This window comes from Anser brachyrhynchus (assembly GCF_964034855.1).
Source record: "Anser brachyrhynchus genome assembly, chromosome: 3".
In the NCBI taxonomy this organism is placed as follows: Eukaryota; Metazoa; Chordata; class Aves; order Anseriformes; family Anatidae; genus Anser; species Anser brachyrhynchus.
Window position 1 is genome coordinate 8,691,434 of NC_137696.1, and position 12,967 is coordinate 8,704,400.

General features: G+C 39.7%; 2 long non-coding RNA genes across 2 annotated transcripts in view; one reads left to right on the forward strand and one right to left on the reverse strand.

Moving 5' to 3' along the window:
• The window catches only part of LOC308193344, a 95,202-nt gene that overhangs the window by 74,018 nt on the left and 8,217 nt on the right, over window positions 1–12,967 (forward strand). The window contains exon 15 of the long non-coding RNA XR_013949558.1: window positions 1–12,967. This exon is cut by the window's right edge and continues 8,217 nt beyond it. This is a non-coding gene — a long non-coding RNA (uncharacterized lncRNA).
• The window catches only part of LOC308193352, an 18,928-nt gene continuing 16,798 nt past the window's right edge, over window positions 10,838–12,967 (reverse strand). The window contains exon 2 of the long non-coding RNA XR_013949574.1: window positions 10,838–12,967. This exon is cut by the window's right edge and continues 15,310 nt beyond it. This is a non-coding gene — a long non-coding RNA (uncharacterized lncRNA).

Genomic DNA, 12,967 nt, shown 5'->3' on the forward strand with positions numbered 1-12,967 from the left:
GACAACTGCAATAAAAAGTACCAGGATTTCACAGTTATGCTTCTGTTGATCTAACATCAGACCTGTTTGCTCCCCTGTGCTGTCATCGCGTTCAGAGACGTGCTGCTGTGAATGACACCCTGTGGCACTCTGGTACTTTTGGAAAGGAGGTGACTTCACATTAACTGCTTTTCTTTTAAAGGCAAGAATGCATGCTGTGTTTATTCTGTGCAGGGAGCAGCAATGGTGGGTGGCTGCTCCCTTTTCTCCATAAGGAAAGGTGAGCCAGGAGCTGAGGGTGGCAGCAAGAATGATGGGCATCACTGACGGATCGTAGTACCAGTGTAAGGCAAGATTAGGTTCAGTGACGGGAAAAACTCATGTCTAGTGATGGTAAGCAGGGTTAGCAATAGTCCAGATCACCAGAGATGTCCACAGCAAAGTGGTCAGTCTGAGGTCAAGCCAGGAATGCAAGTTCAGGATCTGGGTCATTGTGAACCTCAAAGTTCATGGCCAGGCACATGTGGCATAGCTCAGATGAAGACTGAGGACAAGATCCTGACCACAAATGCAGCTCCTATAAATATAGCAAAGGGAAGGAGGCCCTGGAAAGGCTTCTCGCAGCTCTTTTTACAGTGGCCTGATCCAAAGTTACACAGCCGCAGAATATCAGTGCTGGCTTCAAACACAGGCAGCCAGATCTGGGGTGGTGGCTGCATGTACACAAAAGTATGGCATTACGTTATTAGTCTTCTGGATGGACAGGACACTTAAAGAATAAACTGTTTCCTGGTTTATAGTCCCTAAGCACAACACTGAACCACTGAACTTTAAGGTAAGTAGAATTTTTTTTAAGTTTCGTAGTGTTTTTGTGGATTTAGCCACGCTGTCCCTTCTAAAGCCAGTGGGAAATGAGCAACTAAATCCTTGCAAATGACTTAGAAATGTAATGCTTTGAAAGATTGCTGACTAGCATGTTGTCCAGAACTCATTAGTGCCTAGATAGGTACCATACACTGAAAGGAAAAATATGCCTGTACTTTTCACAGATGTTTTATAGGACTGTATTCTGTGTTATTCAGAACTCACATCAGCTTTTTTGTGAATTGTACAGATGCTCTTGATTGCAGGATTAAGCCTGCTATTTTTCAGTTGAAGACACTAATGAGTTTTTAAAACCTAGAAGTAAAAGATATTTACCTGACTGTGTGGAAACTCCTGAAGAGACCTGTCCATGGGTAAAACCACTAGCAAGACAAGTGTGTAAATGTCTGCAAAATCAGACAGCAAAGGAAATGTTTCAGGCCAGCAAGCAAAGGGTAGGAGAATATGTAACAAAACAGTACTTACATGTACTTATCCTTCCATGTATCCCAGCTATAGTTTGGGGGTTTGACCCGTCTTTTCACGGGTAACTGGACGCAGCAATGTTCTGCATCTTTTACAGAAGAGCTGGCAGCGAGGGATTCTTCTGAAGTGGGAAGGACGCGGTAGCATAGGATGGGGCTGGAGGCTGCGAAAGAGATCGGGATTAGATGGGTGTCTCCTAGGGAGCTGAAACTGCAAACTGTGTCAATCTGTCCTTCTGCCAATGTAACATTGCCTCCAGACTGAACACCCTGCTAGGGTGCATTTCTCCTCGGTGACAAAAGGGACAAAAACTCCCTTCATAAATGGGAGAGTTGAGCACTCTACAAAGTATTAACATCATAAATATAATACGGGGAAAAAAGGTCTAATTTTTTGGTACTGCAAAGCCACCACTACTGCAGGGAAGAGAAATCTTGGCTGAAATATGTTGGCATGTACACCACAAAACCAAAATGAAAAACATGGCATCATCCTTAGTGTGCTCCATTGCAACTGCCATTGTAGCAAATATTTTATGTTAACTCACCCTTAGCTTAGAGACTTCCTGGGCAATTAGGTAACAGGAGATGGCTCTTCATTTCTTCTTGTCCTCTGTTATGGTTAGGCTTTAATGTATATTGCTTTTCTCAAACTTTTTTTTTTTTTTTTAAAAAAAAAAAAAGGTTGTAGTGGATTACAGGCAATGCCTTCTTTTTACTCCCAACAGAAAATCTTTTTTAAAAATGTCTTACAATGAGATCAGATTATTTCGTATTCTTACATAGTAGTCTTTTGGTAGTGTTAAGTCTCTATTCCTTCTGGTTTTGTTTGCGCGCACCACTGGTGGTTTGTTGGGAAGTGATATATCCTTCCCCATTTCAAAACCATTGATCTAAGTTTCCTTCATTAAGAGGGATTTTTTTTTTGTGTGTGAAACAACATTTCAGGTCAGTCCTATAGGACCACGCTGGTCTCATTGTAACCACTGCTGCAGAGCATGGAAACTTGCTGGCACAGTATTGCAAAGTGACTCTGCAGGGGCTGGATGACTTCCAGCCAGCAATGAACCACAGCCAAGAAATGCCAATATGGATAATGCAAACAAGAGAGATTTGGGGCACATTTCGATTTAACCATCTGATTTAATTGACAGAATAAATGCACCTGTCATCGGGTAATATTCTTGTGATTAGTTTTGGCTGTGCTGATGAAACGATGTTAAAAGAATGTCAGAACAACCTGTCCTGGGACTCCTACAGGCAGTTGCAAGCTAAGGAAGGTCAGTTTTCAGCTAGATAAAAGATTCAAAATTCTCTGTTCTTTATTTCCTCCTTTGTGGTCGCATGTGTCTTGTACCGAGACAATTACTGAACAATTTATCTTGCTTATTTTCCCCATGCAGCCATTCTTATGGATCCACAGGTCAAAACAAACACAAATAAGTGATGCTGTAGCCTCTTCTTATACAGGCTTTGTTCAGGCCATTCTGTATTTGGAAAGAGGTCCATTTACAAGGTCACCATTTGCCTATTTGTGTGTTGTCATTCAGAATTGGCAGCCTTTGTGGAAACGGCAGCTTGCTTAAGAGCCAAGGTGTGATGTGTGCCACTGTCTTTTGCCTCCAGAAGCAGCTGATCAGAGAGACTGAAAGAGACTGGCTTCTGAGCCTTGGGGCCATACCCACCTGATTTTAATCTCCTGTAACATGAAGCTGATAGGAGGAGGCTGAAGCTGATTCTGAGCAACAGGGTGCCAGGACCTCCTTTTGGAGGTGCCTTTCATTGAGCCATTTTAGTGGATGTAAAGGCAAGAGATGGGATAACCAAAGTTAGGTTTATTATAAAGCTCATTTTGCTAGTACATGATAAGGAAAAACTCCTGACCTGAAAAAGTAAATTGGCATATTGGACAAAGATTTGGAGAAAAGACAGATGAGGATCTCTGTTTTTACGGGGGAACTGGTTTACAGAGAGGGAAGAGGAACAAGTACACCTCTTCCATGACCTGTAATAGGAATTGCACCTCCTCCATAGTACCTGCTGCAGTGACTTACGTTGCTGTGTTGCATGAAGTGGCAGTGGCCGCATGGCTGCACATCCCTCGGTACAGATGGAGCCACATCTGTCCCTGTTTCAGAGGGGGAAATTGAGGACAAGGCAATTTAATGACTTGCCAGAGGTCACGGCTAAGGTATGTGACAGCACAGGGAGTGAATCTAAATTCTTTCAGTCCTAGGGCCTTATCCACCATGCCACACTTCTGATGATTAAATCATAATATTTTTTTTTCAGCACCACATGTATGATGGTGTTTAATCTTACTTTTGGTTTACTTGAAGACTTTCCTTCAATATTAATTGGTTTTAAGCAGAGGTGTTAATGTACTGAGAAAGGAACTTGAATAACAGACTTCCCTGTTGAAGACCCAGAGGTATAGACAGGACGGCTTTCCCCATCTGCAGTTAGCACAATCTCCCCAAAGTGCCCCGGTGCAGTTAGACACCTGGGAGCTGGCTCCTGGGAAAGGTGAGTTCAGTGTCCTGCAGCCACTCCTCGCAGGATGGTTGGGGCAGCAGTGCCAGACAGAGATTCTGAAGAGAGAAATAAATTCAACATTTGAATGTGTGTGTGCTGAAACATAGTTTATTTCTTCTGCTGGTTGACAAGTTATAAATGTAGGGGGAAAAATGTAAACTAACTTATTTGTGAACTGGATTGCAGAGCCAGTTTGTCACATTTAGAGATATTGCAAAGACCTAGGCACCATCCAGTTCCATTTAAGCTCTCATTTGCATGGGGTTAGAGGCTGCACTGGTTTATTGCACAGGTGTGAATTTCATCTTGAGTTCAGAAGTGCTGTACAAGTACTCTTGAAGGTGTTATTTTTTCCTTTGTCAATTTTTGAAGAATAAACATACATTAGTTTCCAGGTAGCGCCGACGTACTGCTTCAGTTACGCACAGTTAACCATGAAATTTGGGGGTTGCACACACTTTCAGTCTTGTGATTTAAGGTTTTGATCTCAACCCATTTACGTGCTATGTCATGAAACAAATCAGTTAGTGGCCAGCCATGAGACAGTGCTCTCAGTCTGCTGATAGCGGGGGGAATCTGCGTGGGGTGGTGTGGGATGTGGTACAGGGTGCTGGGGCAGTGGTGTCACAGACAAAAATCGGTGTTCGTGATGGTTGCGTTGCTTAAAATTTCTAAACTTCATTTGTAAGCCTCCATGGGAAAAGTGACTCTTCTTAGTAAATGTCAAAAAATGCTACATTGAAGTATTAAATGTTAAAGCTTTATATATATATGTATATATATATATAATTTATTTTTAATGAGGTTTAACCCAAATGGGCATGCCATGGTTCGTGCATACTCACAGCATGTCATTCAGCAGCAGGTCTGCATGGCAAGAAAGGTCCTAGCTTAAGATACAAGTTCTTGTGCTCTCCTGCACAGTTCTGTTGCCACCAGTGGCAATAAGAAAACTCCCTTTATTATTTATCACCAATGTGATGATGCTATTTTCTCAGGAATCATCTCCATTTTTGGTCGATGCTAGTGCTCCATAAGCAAAGTTCTCCTTTTAGGAAGCTTCTTTGAAATCCTCATTTTCTGTACCCCTGCCTTCCATTGTATGCCCACTTACAAAGGATAGGAAATATTCAATTTGAGAGAGATTTTCTTCAAATATACTTTAGAAGTATGCTTATCAGGTGTAATTGATTTCAGAGAGAGTTTGTAAAGCAGGAGCGCTAAGACTTCAAAACAGTTCAGAAAAATGGATCTGTGCATATTTTAGATCTAAGTTTGTCAGATTAAATACATTAAAATCGTGTGAGAGAAGAAACACTAAAATATCCCTGTAAAACGAATTCAGCAGATTGTGCCATGGACAAGACTCACAGGAAGAGAGGAAAAATAACAAAAACATGTCTGAAGCCTCCTCCACGTGCCTGGAAGTTTGTCTGCTTCTTCACTTTGAAAATAAAATTCTAGGTTACCAAGAAATATGAGGAGATGGAGGAACATGTAGTGTCATTTAGAAACACACTGTAGCTTGAAAACCTGGTAACTTTCTTCCAGTGGTATTAAAGGGACTTGGCATTTGAGAGAATAATTAACTTAAGAGAGAATTAATTTGGTTTAGAAAGTAAAACTGAACACCAAATAAAATGCAAATGATTTTCTAGTTCCTTTCTACCTAGGTATCGATGCTCTGCAAATAAGCTGAAGCTTTCATGGAAAAAAAGATCTGCTGCTGCCTTACTTGGCTTTTAAGTTTTATCTAACTCTTGCGTAGCTGTGTCCTATGTAGCAGTGGTTTTCCTAAAGCTTTCAGGCACTCTAGAAGCAAGTTTTACAAGCATCGTGAGAGCAAAGTGTTTCTGGGTGGTGAATGTGAGGCAGGATCACTTTCCTAGATTTGTTTTCCTTTTTCCTTTGCTGGGAACCCCTAATTCCCTGTCAGTGTCAACAATTCCCTTGCTTTTGCTACTGGAAGTTTGTGGCAGCTCTTGAGCCACTGTAGAGGAAGAAATTCACTCTGTGAGTGTGCTGATGCGTTGAGCTGATCCAAAAACAGTCAAGGAGAGCAGAGCAGTTGTTTGGCCACTTGCCACCTGGAAGCACACCATCTCTCCACAGCTGCTTCTAGGGCAGGGCTCTGGGACAACTTGGGAAGTTGGAAGAAACTTTTGCTTCTAGGGAGAGAAACAGCGCTCTTGGAGAAAGAAAGGAGGAGTTGAAGCATAGGGTATTGTAAAAACAGAGTAACTTTCGATCCCAAGAACCAAAGTATAACAGAGTAAATAGGTTCAAATTCCCTTTAGTTGACAGGCAACGTGGCTTCTTTCCTGGGGATGGCTTTGGCACTAAGTCTTAATGTTAATTCATGGTTTCCATACTGCTATCCCACCGCATCATTAAATCTCGCAGCAAATGCAAATACAAGTTGCCTGTCATTTATCAATGAAAATATTGTTTAACATTTGCAGTGTATACACAACCCATTATAAAACTCAGTGGTGCATGCTCAGAAGCAAAATGTATTACTGTAGATATCAGTAGATAACTATTTATAATTAATCCTGTAGGAATAGCAGTTCTAACAGTAAGAAATATCTAAACTAAATGGAGGGTGAAAATGCTTTAAGTTATTTCCATAGCTGCTAAGGCTACTGCTCTGGTCATTTTAGGGTCAGCCTTCATTTAGACAGCAACAGAAGTGAGCAAAAAGTCATTGCCTAGCAAATGGTAAATATTGGAGAGAAGCAGAGCCTATGTCATGATCTAGATTTTGGTATTCTGGAAAAAAAAAATGCTTCATTTTGAGTGACTGTCTGGATATAGCAGCTTTTGTTGCAGTAAACCCTAGGATCAAAAGAGTTTGGGTGAGCTCCAGTTTAAAGCTAAAACAGCCCTGCCGAGGCGCTTGTCACAGGTGTTTCAATCAGTTCTTCCAAAGGAAGAATTTTTAATTCTCCTTAATATTCACATCATCAACGGGGGAGAACCCTCATTTCCGTCTATTAGCGTGGCTTTCACCTATAGGACATGAAAAATTACATGAATTGAATTCATAAGTGATCTTCCTGAGAAATGACTACATAATCGATTTTTAGCTGGAGAATACCTCACATTAATGACATTACTGGTCATCCTGCCTCTAATACTTACACCGTCACCTCTATTTCTGTCTCTTCCTGTGGTCTCTAAGGCAGCCCATTTTCTCCCATTCTCAAATGGTACATGTGTAAATATGTAGGCCTTTCACACTGCTTCCTGGTGACTGAGAATTTCCCAGACAAACCCAGTGACCTTTCTTAAAAGTAGGGGTATGTTTCTTACTAGTACACTGCATCAGATAAGAATTCTTAAACCCAAAATGCAGCCATGGTTTACGGCACCTGAGACTGGGACAGGCTCTGTCCTTGCAGCTCTAGGGTACTATTTGAAGATATATTACTATATAATGAAATGTTACATACATGTAGTTTTTTTTTTTTTTTTTTTTTTTTTTTTGAGAAAAGGGGTCTTATTTCTAAATCTTCTCCACTGGAAGAGCTAACTCCCTCCTGACCGTTTGTTGCTGATTATTCAGACATATTCCTCTCTGCCACTCTCTTTTAATGTAAAGGATTTCTTCAATTTAAACTTGAAACGCATCATGGATGTGATTAGCCTTTGCTGTCAATCTTTGGTGTGTTAAGACAGAATTTGACACTTAGTCTAAAAGCTTTCCAGACCCAGAGAAAAACCACAAATGAAAAGTGAGATAAACTCTCGTGCATCTTTACAGATGCATTGGAAAATGTCTTAGAATAGCAGTAAACTCACAAAGGTGGCAACACGACTTGTGTTTGCAGCGTTGTAATGACCTGCCTTGCTGCTGACCTGTATTGGACATGAGGCCCTCTGAAAGGCGGATTTTCCAGGTAGCGTTTCAGAGTTTTGCCAAGGTTGTCGCTGCATTGCCTGTGTGTACGGCCTCTGACACTGCGTCTTTGCTAGCGGAGAGCGTTTGCGAGTCAAGCTGAAATTCGTGCAGGCTTGGGGCACTGCTAGAAACCCCTCAGACTCTCAGTGCTTCGGAGTGGACATAACATGAATTGGCACTCAAAATTTGCTGCCACTTCTATGAATGCTGGAGTGTGCGAGAAACTCTTAAAGGCAAGTTGTCCGATTTTTCCACTCTTTTCAAGCACAGTGCGTTTCAACTACCTGCTGATGTGCTGCTGCATCTCTGCCTTGCCTTTCATCCTTTGCTGGTGAGGGTGATTCAGGTACCTTAAGGGGGCTGAAAGACCTGCAAGGAATGACACACAGTGTGGCCTATGGGAGATCTACCAGTGGCAGCTTGGAGCAGAGCATACTTGTTACGGGGTCCAGAAGGACCCTGGATGCTGTGTGAAGGAGCTGAATCCAATGTGGCATGTTGATGTCATGGGAGTTTGTCTTGAATGTATCCCAACAGCTCGAAGCTGAGCTCAAAATTCAGGACTGTATCAATCAAGTAGAAGTAGACTTACGTGAATGAGTTAACTGTCTAAGTTAATGTTGTATGTTTTTAAGATTTAAAAATGCAGAATCCTAAGAATTATTAATATGCTACTGTAAGAATTCGTATTTCAGTCTGAATGCTCCAAACTACCATAAGATTATGAGAAGAAAATTAGCCTTGCACATATTTGTTAGGATGGCATTGTAGGAAGATGAACTGCATCCAGTAGACAGTTGTCCTTGATGGAAGCTTACAGGTTTTTTTTTTGTTTGTTTGTTTTTTTAGAAAGAACTTATTTAAACAAAATCAAAATAATTTGGGGTTGGGATTGATCCAGTGAAAGACATTGTCTATATCTTTTTTGTGACAACAGCAGTTTTAAAATAATTGTCTACGTATATATATATGCATGTGCATATATAGCTCTGCAAAATCACAGAATTTGGTCTTCAGCATGCTATTTTTAGAAAGCCATAACTGGACAAATTTTGTACCCTTTAATGTTTTTGAAAAATAACACAAAACCGTTTCAGAATAACACTTAGTGAATTTTTATCATGTAAAACCCAATAGTGGAAGACAAATCTGACTGTCTGTATTCTAATCAGAACAGTATATTTTCCATATTAAGCTTATTGTTTGTACATCTTAAGAAGGAAATTGACCAGGCAATATAGGGGTTCCTGTTAATGTGAACCCCTTGTTCACAATAGTTTGGAGTGAATTATGCTGCTGTTTGCAGAGCCAATGCAAAGGATATATGTTTAAGACAGACTGATCATTAGGGATGCAAGGCATGCCTAAATTTAAGGCAGAAGAGTCTTTCTGTCTCTTCAGACCTGCTCATTTGGATTAGGTGTGGAAAAATAAAAAGATTCTTTTCATAGATGGTTTCAGCAATCTGCCATATTCGTAACGCCTGGAAGGTTTAATACATCGGTGAGTTTGTCTTTTAAGTGTTAATCTGATTGCACTGCTGCTGCATGTTTTAGAATTTTGGATCAAGGAAATCTATTAGCTTGATGAACATATATTAGGTGTGTTGTATATGGAATAGAACATTACAACAGTTTTATTGTCATCCTATCTAAGAGGCTTTTAGTTGGACTATTCCCACATAAATAGATGTCCAAGAGGATTGTATGCTGTGGTTACCTGTTGCGCTAATGCAGGTTTTTACTTAGAATATACTTTGCACACTTGTTAAGCTTCTGCATTGGCAGCACGGTTTCTTTTAAAACGGACTCCATTGCACTCAGAAACCTTTGTTAGCGGGAATTTATGGTAATGGTCATCATTTGGTGGCACTGAGTTGCTGCTTCCCACCAGCACTGGTTCTGAATCTCTCTCTGCCACTGTAACGAGAGAACGATGGTGACTTCTAGTAACAAATATTACTCTGTTTTTTTTCCTCCCTTCTAGCTGCATGCAAGTTGGGCAAATGGTTCATTTAAAAAATATATGTATTCAGTTCTTTCCTTGTTTAAAATATTTGCAAGTTTGAGGTTAAAGGTTATTCAAAGCAGGAAACTGCAAGAAAATAAATGTTCTTGGAAATTCCTAAGCTTACTGACTTTTCTTTTGGAGTCCACCAGCCAATTCTAGTATCCTCTTAAGAAGCTTGCCAAAACTTTAAAATCTGTCCAAATCATGTAAAACATACTGGGAAAAATTCCTTCCTGTTTTACTTTGGAACCGGCAAAAATTTTCCAGAAAATGTTAAACTCTGAATGTCTGAATAAAGCCTTTATGTGCTTCATAATGATGCAACACCTTCAATTAAAGCAGGTTGGCCTATTTGAGAGGCTTCAGTAGCTAAATGCAGGCATTCCAGTGGAGAGGAAAGGGGTGAAAATACTGGTGTGGTATCTGCATGTTTTTATTTTGGCATAAATTAAAAAAATAAAAATTTACAAACCTTGGAACAGTATTGAAATAAATATTTCATAATAATACCTAGAATTGTCAGGAAACAGTTTTATTTAAGCCATACCTGATGCAATTTTGGAATATATAACTAGTAGATGTTACGATCCCCCCCAGTTGTAATCAATTAACTGATGCCACTTAATAACCTCAAACACACATTAAACCTATTTGTTTCCACAGCTCGGGAACATCAACAAGAACAATTTATATGCCTGAGCTAATATATATAATTCCATTATATTCCTGGTGCCCTGGAAGATGTCATCCAGGGGCTGTGTGCAACCATTCTTTTAATGTTCAAGTAGTTTTGAAGCACCATTAAGAGGTGATCAGTGGTAATTGTCTTAAGGATGCCCCCCACTCTTCTAACAAGGATGTTCAGTGAGACCTGACCTTAAGGTCTGATTTGATTTTTAAAAAGGTGTTGCCGGATAAGCAAAGCATGTGAGTTATCTGCTTTTTAACAACAACAAAAGCTGCTGAAAGCATTTGATTCTCATGAATCAGAACTCGTAATATCAAATGTAATATGAGAAAACAGAATATCTCATTTTGGAATCAGCTTCCATGGTTACAAATGTTCTAAACTGATACTGGAGATAGACCAAACATCTAGTTACTGTTACAACAATCATCATATGATTAACAGTTTCCTGATATTATTAGTATAACTCTTAGTTTTTTTCCTCTTTCTGTCATTCATATTAAATTGTGTTCTCACTTCCCTGCCTTTAGTAGCTAACTTTGGGCTCTGAAAACAATTCATTACGCCAGCAGACCAAAGGTGATGGATCTGTGTGCAGGACAGACTCGGTAGCATTCATGTCAATTATATTATATTAGGGATTTCCGTTAATTTTGTCTTCGAGCTTCATGAAACACTAGAAGGCAGATTCATCTTTCCCCCAATGTAATTGTATTGATTTCAGTGGTGCTGTTACCAAGGGGAAGAGCAGCATCAACAGGAGATTCTGATCCAGAGTTTTCCCAGCCTGAACTTTGTGCCAGAAGAGTTGCCGAATGTGGTTGACAGGAAGCTGTTTGCTTATTTATAGACCTTTTCTTCTTGTGATTACAGGATCCTCTCTGTGACTTTCATATCTACGATCCCTGGGCACGTTGCGTAATCCTGTTTGACGTTAGCTTTCAGTAATTCAGCGTTTGGTTCTAGAATGACAATCTAATTTTGTCAGAAAATCTTCATTATATTGCACAAGCCATTTATATTCCAGGCTTTCCTCTTATTAGGCCATCTCAGATGTGACATGCCTTCCTCTTTCATATAATCCTGTTCAGAACACTCTACATTTAACCTCCTTTCTCACACAAGTTACTTGGAGCCCAAGAAGAAATTTGTTATGAGGGAAACAAACTGGCATCTCATTGTTCAGTTTCTCATTTTTATCTATGGCTTACACTGCTTTTAATATAAATAGTAAAATTTTCCATTATCAATGGCTAGATTATTTGCTTTAGCATAACTATGAGTGAGATGCTCTCATAATATATTTTTGTTGTATTAGTTGAGTTAGTGGTCAAGTTTATTCTCCATTTTTTTCCGCCATAGGATCAATGTCTCCAGCTGCAATTACTGGTCTACAGATACATCTACTCATGTTGTAGATGGCATGCAGGTTGATTTGCAGTATCCATTTAGTCAAGAAGTATAATAATAGATACTGGGCATTGGAAAAAGTGATCTGCAAACGTGAAGATGGACTGATAGTGATTTGAATAAGGACTAGTGTTTATTTTTATGCATTTATAGCACTAGGCACACTGTAAATACAGACACTAGACATTTTCTCCAGCAGTAATGGTCGTGGGCTGCTGCAGTCTTGTTTTGACATTGCAGGCGTTATGTAGGTAGAATCTGTCCCCTGTTCCTGTCCTCTCATCACCTGGAAATGTGGTTGTGAGTGGGATCTGCAGTAACCCAAGTGTGTGATGCATCAGTGTCAAATCCTTTTTTTTTGACCTGTTTTTTGCTCCCCCACTGCTCTCCAGTGAAACGAGGGATCTTCATAGCATTGAGAAATTTCCTTGTATTTAAGAGCACAGAAAATGCAGTGTTGTATAATATGTGCATACAGAATTGCTAGTGGAATTACACTCATTGGCTTGCCACCTTTATAAACCTGCATTGATTTTAATACAAAAGTAATTCTTTGAATATTGAGACCTGTTACAGGCATGCTGAACTGTAAGAAATCGTCAGCACTCAATCAAGAGTTGGAAGGTGTGGACAAGTTCCCATTTTCTATTTGTGCAGACCACTATAAATTGAGTTAAAAAGAAAAATGGTCAAGTAGATTTCAGGGAACACTGACAAAGAAAAAAAACAATCGTTCCAGGATCAACCATTTCATTCCAAAATGCAGGCTTTGCAGTGCAAAGAAGAGGAAAACAAACAAATTCACTGCAGCCATCTAATAAAACTGAAAATGAAAAAAATTGCTTGGAAGTAGAGTCAAAACACTGGGTAAGAGACGAACGCAAATAGACAATTTGTAGACAAAAGCACTACGAATTCCATACAACATCTGAAATGAGATTACAGAGTCAGGACAACGGAATCATACACTGAAAGTAGTGTTTAAACTGCATTCTAGAAACATTACTACTACGCCGTAATGATATTTAACAGGAAAGTTATTTTATTCTTGCATGTGTCCTAAAAGTGAGTCGAGCCTATGTATATATAAAA